Below are 9,903 nucleotides of genomic sequence, written 5' to 3' on the forward strand. Positions count from 1 at the left end.
GTCTCAGTTATAAGTTTATAACTATATTAAAACTTGTTTTGAAAAATATCTTTGACATTTAAATATTGATTTTAAAATCAATTTAAATCATAAATTGGATTTGTTTTTTTTAAGCCATATGCTATCGCCCAGCACTAAAAGCAAGTAAAGAATGCTCCCTTTAAAGTCACTTATGTTGTCAGTTAATGAAGCTCTTTTTTACATCGTGTGCAATTTGTTGATTATAATGAGAGAACTTGAGTTTAATCGTGAGGACGGTTTATTAATTTCTTGTTTTAGGCTAATAAGTTATAATTAATGTGAACGAAATTATACAGCGCTTCACGTTTAAACATGCAACAATTTCTTAATCAGTTTACAGACAAATGTTTTTTTTTTCCAAGAAGTTATCTGTCAAAATAAAGGACAGGTAACGAATATCAAAAATGATGTTGTTTTATTAAAGGAATTTTAAAATATAAATTAAAATATAGGCATAATATATAAAAATATTGACATTGCATATTAATCCATGTAGCCTACCCCCCTAAAATTGGCTACCACTTTTAATGCTCAGATGCAAAGTAAACCACAATTTCTTTTGAATAATATAACACATAATTCATATAATATAAATAATACTGAACACCTTTTAACTGTATCAAATCTAAAATATGGTTTAATACCATGTAGCTTAGAGAAAATATAATCACAGGTTCAGGCACAGGCTTGACATTTATCCTGCTTGAATTCGTTTTTATAAATGCACATAACTTCATAAGTACTAAACTTCCATCTGTGAATATTACATTTTAAATATATTAAATATTTTAACTATAGTCTTTTTCTTTCATTTTCCGTGACTGAAGCCGTCAAATGTAACACATCAGCGAGGCAAAACTGACGTCTATTTGCGAAAATGTGCTGTGCTGTGTTGATAACTTGTGGTTAAAGCGTCACTCAGTGGTCAAAAGCTTTAAATGCACTTTACAACGCAGCCGCGGCGGTACGTGCGGCGGTAAAAAGGGCCTTTAGGATGTCTGCTTAGTGTAACTTAATAGGTTGGGTTTTAGAATTCTTTGTAGTATTTAATCTTTATGGTCCTATTCTTTGGTGTCCTAGTTTGGGAATTTATCTTTAACTGCCTGGGCTTGGCAAAGACACCGGAGGGAGCACTTGGATATTTTCCAGATGACAGAGAAAACTTTAAATGCTGTGTCACTTTTGATTGGGCACATAATACATCACTTGATTCTGTAAATGGTCTTCTTTAACTCTTTAGAAGCTGATCTCTTAGAAGTGGTGAACGCCTAACTTCTTTCTGGGACATTTCCAAACTCCCTGAAAACAGCAGTTGTTAAGCCCTTCCTGAAAAAGAGCAATCTGGATAACACCATTTTGAGCAAATTATAGACCAATATCTAATCTGCCTTTTATAGACAAAATTATAGAAAATGTAGTTTTTAATCAGCTGAATCAATATTTAAACTCAAATAGATACCTGGACAATTTTCAATCTGGTTTCCGACCGCATCACAGCACAGAGACAGCACTCATTAAGATAATAAATGATATTCGCTTAAATTGTGACTCTGCCAAAATATCGGTGCTGGTATTGCTAGATCTCAGTGGTGCTTTTGACACTGTCGATCATCACATACTACTAGAGAGACTGGAAAACTGGGTCGGGTTTTCTGGGATGGTACTCAAATGGTTCAGGTCATACTTAGAAGGGAGAGGTTTTTATTTGAGTATGGGAGAGCGAAAGTCTAAGTGGACGTCCATGACATGTGGAGTCCCACAAGGGTCAGTTCTTGCACCGCTCTTGTTTAGCCTGTGTATGCTCCGTCACATAATGAGAAAGAACCAAATTGCCTATCACAGCTATGCTGATGATACCCAGATTTACCTAGCCGTATCTACAAAAGACTACATACAGCCCTATTGACTCCCTCTGCCAATGCATTGATGAAATTTATAGTTGGATGTGCCTGACCTTTCTTCAGTTAAACAAGGAAAAAGTGAAGTCATTGCATGTGGAAACAAAGATGAAGTTTTCAAGGTGAATGTATACCTGGGTCAGAAAATCAAGTCGGGAAATCTTGGTGTGATTCTGGAGACAGAACTTAGTTTCAGTAGTCATGTCAAAGCAGTAACTAAGCATAGAATCAATTAAAAAACTTTGCAAGAATCAGATGTTTTGATTTCAGCCAAGACTTGGAGAAACTTGTTCATGCCTTTATCACCAGCAAGGTGGATTATTGTAATGGTCTCTTCACCAGCCTTCCCAAAAAGACCATTAGACAACTGCAGGTCATCCAGAACGCTGGTGCCATGATTCTGACTAGAACCAGAAAATCTTAGCATATCACACCAGTCCTCAGGTCTTTACACTGGCTTCCAGTTACATTAAGGAATGACCTAGGACTGGAATACATTGCAGATATGTTTACCGAATATAAACCTAACAGACCACTCAGATTACTAGGATCAAGTCAGTTAGAAATACCAAGGGTTCACACAAAACAAGATGAGTCCGCCTTTAGTTACTATGCCGCACGCAGTTGGAATCAGCTTCCAGAAGAGATCAGATCAGAAACGCATCTGTTTATTGAATGAGCATTGTGTGATGTCCGAACTGATTGCACTTTATTTAACGTATTCACTGTATTTTATGTAAAATCATTTTCTATTTCTAGCTGTTTTAAATTAATTTTAAATAAGTCAATTTTTAAATCATTTCCAAAGTTTTAAAATTGTTTGTTTTATTTTTTGTTCTTGATGATTATTTTACTGTCTTTTATGTAAAGCACTTTGAGTTACCATTGTGTATGAAATGTGCTATGTAAATAAATTTGCCCTGCCTTGCCTTATAAAGACCTTGTCTCAGACGACACTTTTTGTAAATAATATGATCACTGATCATAATATAGATGTACTCTGTTTGACAGAAACCTTGCTAAAACCTGATGATTACATTATTTTAAATGAGTCCACCCCCCCAAGATTACTGTGTTATAAACATGAGCCGCGTCTAAAAGACAAAGGGGGAGGTTTATATATTTATAACAACGTTTTCAGGATTTCTCAGAGGGCAGGCTTCAAGTATAACTTGTTTGAAGTAATGGTGCTTCATATAACATTATCCAGAGAAACAAATGTTAATGATAAATCTCTTGTTATGTTTGTACTGGCTACTGTATACAGGCCACCAGGGTACCATACAGACTTTATTAAAGAGTTTGGTGATGAGTTAGTTCTGGCTGCAGATAACGTTTTAATAGTTGGTGATTTTAATATCCATGTTGATAATGAAAAAGATGCATTGGGATCAGCATTTATAGACATTCTGAACTCTATTGGTGTTAGACAACACGTTTCAGGACCTACTCACTGTCGAAATCATACTCTAGATTTAATACTGTCACATGGAGTTGATTTTGTTAGTGTTGAAATTATTCAGCCAAGTGATGATATCTCAGATCATTATTTAGTTCTGTGCAAACTTCATATAGCCAAAATTGTAAATTCTACTTCTTGTTACAAGTATGGAAGAACCATCACTTCTACCACAAAAGACTGCTTTTTAAGTTATCTTCCTGATGTATCCAAATTCCTTAGCATATCCAAAACCTCAGAACAACTTGATGATGTAACAGAAATTATGGACTCTCTCTTTTCTAGCACTTTAAATAAAGTTGCTCCTTTACGCTTAAGGAAGGTTAAGGAAAACAGTTTGACACCATGGTCAATGTCACCTTTATTTATATAGCGCTTTAAACAAAATACATTGCGTCAAAGCAACTGAACAACATTCATTAGGAAAACAGTGTCAATAATGCAAAAATGATAGTTAAAGGCAGTTCATCATTGGATTCAGTTATGTCATCTCTGTTCAGTTAAATAGTGTCTGTGCATTTATTTGCAATCAAGTCAACGATATCGCTGTAGATGAAGTGGTATAATGAGCATACTCGCACCTTAAAGAGAGCAGCCCGAAAAATGGAGCGCAGCTGGAGGAAAACAAAACTAGAGGTATTTCATATTGCTTGGCGGGAAAGTAACCTATCCTACAGAAAAGCATTAAAAACTGTTAGATCTGATTACTTTTCTTCTCTTTTAGAAGAAAACAAACATAACCCCAGGTATTTATTCAATACAGTGGCTAAATTAACGAAAAATAAAGCCTCAACAAGTGTTGACATTTCCCAACACCACAGCAGTAATGACTTTATGAACTACTTTACTTCTAAAATCGATAATATTAGAGATAAAATTGCAACCATTCAGCCGTCAGCTACAGTATCACATCAGACAGTGCACTATAGACCCCCTGAGGAACAGTTCCACTCATTCTCTACTATAGGAGAGGAAGAATTGTATAAACTTGTTAAATCATCTAAACCAACAACATGTATATTAGACCCTATACCATCTAAGCTCCTAAAAGAGGTGCTTCCAGAAGTCATAGATCCTCTTCTGACTATTATTAATTCCTCATTGTCATTAGGATATGTCCCCAAAACCTTCAAACTGGCTGTTATTAAGCCTCTCATCAAAAAACCACAACTTGACCCCAAAGAACTAGTTAATTATAGACCAATCTCGAATCTCCCTTTTCTGTCCAAGATACTAGAAAAGGTGGTATCCTCACAATTATATTCCTTCTTAGAGAAAAATGGTATATGTGAGGATTTCCAGTCAGGATTTAGACCGTATCATAGTACTGAGACTGCTCTCCTTAGAGTTACACATGATCTGCTCTTATCATCTGATCGTGGGTGTATCTCTCTATTAGTTTTATTGGATCTTAGTGCTGCGTTTGACACAATTTTCCACAACATTCTTTTGCATAGACTTGAACACTTTGTTGGCATCAATGAAAGTGCATTAGCATGGTTTAAATCGTACTTATATGACCGCCATCAGTTCTTAGCATTGAATGAAGATGTATCATATCGATCACAAGTGCAGTATGGAGTACCTCAAGGCCATCGCAAAATTAGCAGACGTGATAGTGTTGCGGGGAACGAGGCGGGAGATTTTTACCGAGCTAGACATGACACTTTGTCTTCTGACCGTGTGCCTCTCCGCAATCGCGGCGACAGTATTGTAGTGGAGACTTTGTCTAATGCCACTGGGTATGTAATATGAGGTCGAAGTATTCATAGGACAGTTAGGAGGCAATGTTGAGGCAGGGTGGGGAGTCGCAATGACACTGACAGTAGTCCGAGCTTTGCACACTCGGCGCACGTGCCCGAGGCAGATCTGTCCGCGCTGCTCGTAGCAGGAGCAGAGGCGGTGTAACATGGGGCATAGCTTTGAACTAAACATGTCTTGTCTACTTGTGTTTGTGTGTCATATGAATAATATATATGTGCCCCATACATGAAATCAGAGTGCCTGCTGTATGTAGTAAATTGAAAATATCTACAGCAAAAGGCCAACCGCTACATGCATTCAGTTTGTTTCTACCATTTATTAGTAATCATTTACACAGTTTATTTACTACTTACTATTTACCTGAGCATTCAGTATTGTGCAATATAGCACACAGAAGGTGAGGGATATTTTGGGGGGAAAGAAGTGCTGCATTCTATCATTTAAACATGACTTTTCATGATAATTCACGATGGCCACCCCCATATGACGCCATAATATGCAAATTAGATGGGAAAATGTAATCCCTACGTAAACATTGGGTCGTCCTTAATATTTTTATAATTGACAGAAAGTCTCTATCTTTTATCATGTTTAAGATATAGCCTTTTGAAATTAAGATGTCAAAATCTAACGTTTTAGGAAAAAAACTCTGGCGCCTAAAGGGTTAACCAACGCAAGGCTGCGGGTCCTGACAACATACCTGTCTGTGTACTGAGGGACTGTGCTGAACAACTGACAGATGTCCTAACAGATATCTTCAACACCTCGCTGAGTGAGGCAGCTGTCCCCACATATCTCAAATCCAAAACATTCATACCGGTACCAAAAAAAATCACCTGTGTCCTGTCTAAATAACTACCATCCCATAGCACTGACTCCAATCACGATGAAGTGCTTTGAGAGGTTAATCATGCATAACATCAAAACCAGCCTCCCCAACACACTCGATCCGCTCCAGGTTGCACACCATCCAAACCGCTCTACAGATGATGCAATTTACTCCACCCTCCACCTGGCTCTTAGAGAATAAAGACTCCTATGTTAGAATGCTGTTCATCGACTTCAGCTCAGCATTTAACCCATGACTGCACTGCACTCACCTGTAACACCAACAACATGTCACTCTCCAAGATGGCACAACAGCATCTACACTCTCCCTCACCCCATTCTACAGAAGAACCATAGAGAGCGTGCTGACCAGCTGGATCACTGTTTGGTACAGGAACTGCAGTGCAGCAGACTGCAAGACCCTCCAGTGGACAGTAAACACAGCTGCAAAGAGTGTGAAGCATTCGTATAGTCTATATATTTTTCTTTTTCAGTCTATGTATAGGTAAAATTTATGTATAGTATATTTAGTCCAGCCGGGCTCAGCCCGAAGGAGCGGCGTGGGGCCGCCTTCCCGTGGGCTCACCACCTACGGGAGGGACCGTAAGGGGCCGGTGCTTAGAAAATCGGGCGGCAGTCGAAGGCGGGGGCCTCGACAGCCCGATCCCTGGACACGGAAACTAGCTCTAGGGACGTGGAACGTCACCTCACTGGCGGGGAAGGAGCCCGAGATTGTGCGTTGAGGTTGAGAGGTTCCGACTAGCGATAGTCGGGCTCACCTCTACGCACAGCTTGGGCTCTGGAACCACATTCCTCGAGAGAGGATGGACTCCTCTGGAGTTGCCCATGGTGAGAGGCGGCGGGCTGGTGTGGGTTTGCTTATAGCCCCCCAGCTCAGCTGCCATGTGTTGGAGTTTACCCCGGTGAACGAGAGGGTCGCTTCCCTGCGCCTTCGGGTCGGGGATAGGTCTCTCACTGTCGTTTGTGCCTACGGGCCAAACGGCAGTGCAGAGTACCCGGCCTTCTTGGAGTCTCTGGGAGGGGTGCTGGAAAGTGCTCCGACTGGGGACTCCGTGGTTTTACTGGGGGACTTCAACGCCCACGTGGGCAACGACAGTGACACCTGGAGGGGCGTGATTGGGAGGAACGGCCCCCCTGATCTGAACCCGAGCGGTGTTCAGTTATTGGACTTCTGTGCTAGTTACAGCTTGTCCATAACGAACACCATGTTCAAGCATAAGGGTGTCCATCAGTACACGTGGCACCAGGACACCCTAGGCCGTAGGTCGATGATCGACTTTGTGGTCGTATCCGGCCGTATGTCTTGGACACTCGGGTGAAGAGAGGGGCGGAGCTGTCAACTGATCACCACCTGGTGGTGAGTTGGATCCGATGGCGGGGGAGGAAGCTGGACAGACTCGGCAGACCCAACCAAACGTACTGTGAGGGTCTGCTGGGAACGTTTGGCCGAGTCTCCTGTCAGAGAGATCTTCAACTCCCACCTCCGGCAGAGCTTCGACCGGATCCCGAGGGAGGTTGGAGATATTGAGTCCGAGTGGACCATGTTCTCCACCTCCATTGTCGAAGCGGCCGCTCGGAGCTGTGGCCGTAAGGTCTCCGGTGCCTGTCGAGGCGGCAATCCCCGAACCCGGTGGTGGACACCGGAAGTAAGGGATGCCGTCAAGCTGAAGAAGGAGTCCTATCGGGCCTGGTTGGCTTGTGGGACTCCTGAGGCAGCTGACAGGTACCGACAGGCCAAGCGGACTGCAGCCCGGGTGGTTGTGGAGGCAAAAACTCGGGCCTGGGAGGAGTTTGGTGAGGCCATGGAGAAGGACTATTGGTCGGCCTCGAAGAGATTCTGGCAAACCGTCCGGCGCCTCAGGAGAGGGAAGCAGTGCCCTACCAATGCCGTTTACAGTAGAGGTGGGGAGCTGTTGACCTCAACTGGGGATGTCGTTGGACGGTGGAAGGAATACTTCGAGGATCTCCTCAATCCCGCTGTCACGTCTTCCATTGAGGAAGCAGAGGCTGAGGGCTCAGATGTGGACTCGTCCATCACCCAAGCTGAAGTCACCGAGGTAGTCAAGAAACTCCTCGGTGGCAAGGCACCGGGGGTGGATGAGATCCGCCCTGAGTACCTCAAGTCTCTGGATGTTGTGGGGCTGTCTTGGCTGACACGCCTCTGCAGCATCGCGTGGCAGTCGGGGACGGTGCCTCTGGAATGGCAGACCGGGGTGGTGGTCCCTCTTTTTAAGAAGGGGGACCGGAGGGTGTGTTCCAACTACAGGGGGATCACACTTCTCAGCCTCCCTGGGAAAGTCTATGCCAGGGTACTGGAGAGGAGAATCCGGCCGATAGTAGAACCTCGGATTCAGGAGGAACAGTGTGGTTTTCGTCCAGGCCGTGGAACACTGGACCAGCTCTATACCCTCTACAGGGTGCTGGAGGGTTCATGGAAGTTTGCCCAACAATCCACATGTGCTTTGTGGATTTGGAGAAGGCATTCGACTGTGTCCCTCGCGGCGGCCTGTGGAGGGTGCTCCGGGAGTATGGGGTCCGGGGCCCTTTGCTAAGGGCTATCCGGTCCCTGTACGACCGGAGCAGGAGCTTGGTTCGTATTGCCAGCAGTAAGTCAGACTTGTTCCCGGTGCGTGTTGGACTCCGGCAGGGCTGCCCTTTGTCGCCGGTTCTGTTCATGATTTTTATGGACAGAATTTCTAGGCGCAGCCAGGGGCCGGAGGGGGTCAGGTTTGGTGATAACACGATTTCGTCTCTGCTCTTTGCGGATGATGTTGTCGTGTTGGCCTCATCAAGCCAGGACCTTCAGCATGCACTGGGACGGTTTGCAGCCGAGTGTGAAGCAGCTGGGATGAGAATCAGCACCTCCAAATCCGAGGCCATGGTCCTCAGTCGGAAAAGGGTGGCTTGCCCTCTTCAGGTTGGTGGAGAGTTCCTGCCTCAAGTGGAGGAGTTTAAGTATCTTGGGGTCTTGTTCACGAGTGAGGGAAGGATGGAACGGGAGATTGACAGACGGATCGGTGCAGCTTCTGCAGTAATGCGGTCGATGTACCGGTCTGTCGTGGTGAAGAAAGAGCTGAGCCGCAAGGCGAAGCTCTCGATTTACCGGTCAATCTACGTTCCTACTCTCACCTATGGTCATGAGCTTTGGGTCATGACCGAAAGGACAAGATCCCGGATACAGGCGGCCGAAATGAGCTTTCTCCGCAGGGTGGCTGGGCGATCCCTTAGAGATAGGGTGAGAAGCTCAGTCACCCGGGAGGAGCTCAGAGTAGAGCCGCTGCTCCTCCACATCGAGAGGGGTCAGCTGAGGTGGCTCGGGCATCTGTTCCGGATGCCTCCTGGACGCCTTCCCGGGAAGGTGTTCCAGGCGCGTCCCACTGGGAGGAGACCACGGGGAAGACCTAGGACACGCTGGAGAGACTATGTCTCCCGGCTGGCCTGAGAACGCCTCGGTGTCCCCCCAGAAGAGCTGGAGGAAGTGTCTAGGGAGAGAGAAGTCTGGGGTTCTCTGCTTAGACTGCTGCCCCCGCGACCCGGCCCTGGATAAGCGGAAGAAGATGTGTGTGTGTATTTAGTCAAAATTTGAAGTAAGTCAGTTGTGTATAGATTTATACTGTTTTAATAAATTGTTGTATGTCTGTATTTATGTAGCACTGTGGTCTTGTGAGGCACGACATTTTGTTCCACTGTATATCCACACATGTAGCAGAGTGACAATAAAGCTCTTAACTTAAACTTGAAACTTGAACTTAAAGACCCCTCTGTCAAGCTCCTGACTTTGCAGATGACACTACAGTCATCAGTCTCATCCAGGATGGCGACAATATTACACCAGACAGCCAGCTGCTCAGCCTCTTGTCTGTAAGCAGTCTTATCAAGCAGTATGGCTTGGTGCTTCAGAGCCACAAATAC

The sequence above is a fragment of the Carassius carassius genome, chromosome 14 (genome assembly GCF_963082965.1).
Source record: "Carassius carassius chromosome 14, fCarCar2.1, whole genome shotgun sequence".
NCBI classification, from domain to species: Eukaryota; Metazoa; Chordata; class Actinopteri; order Cypriniformes; family Cyprinidae; genus Carassius; species Carassius carassius.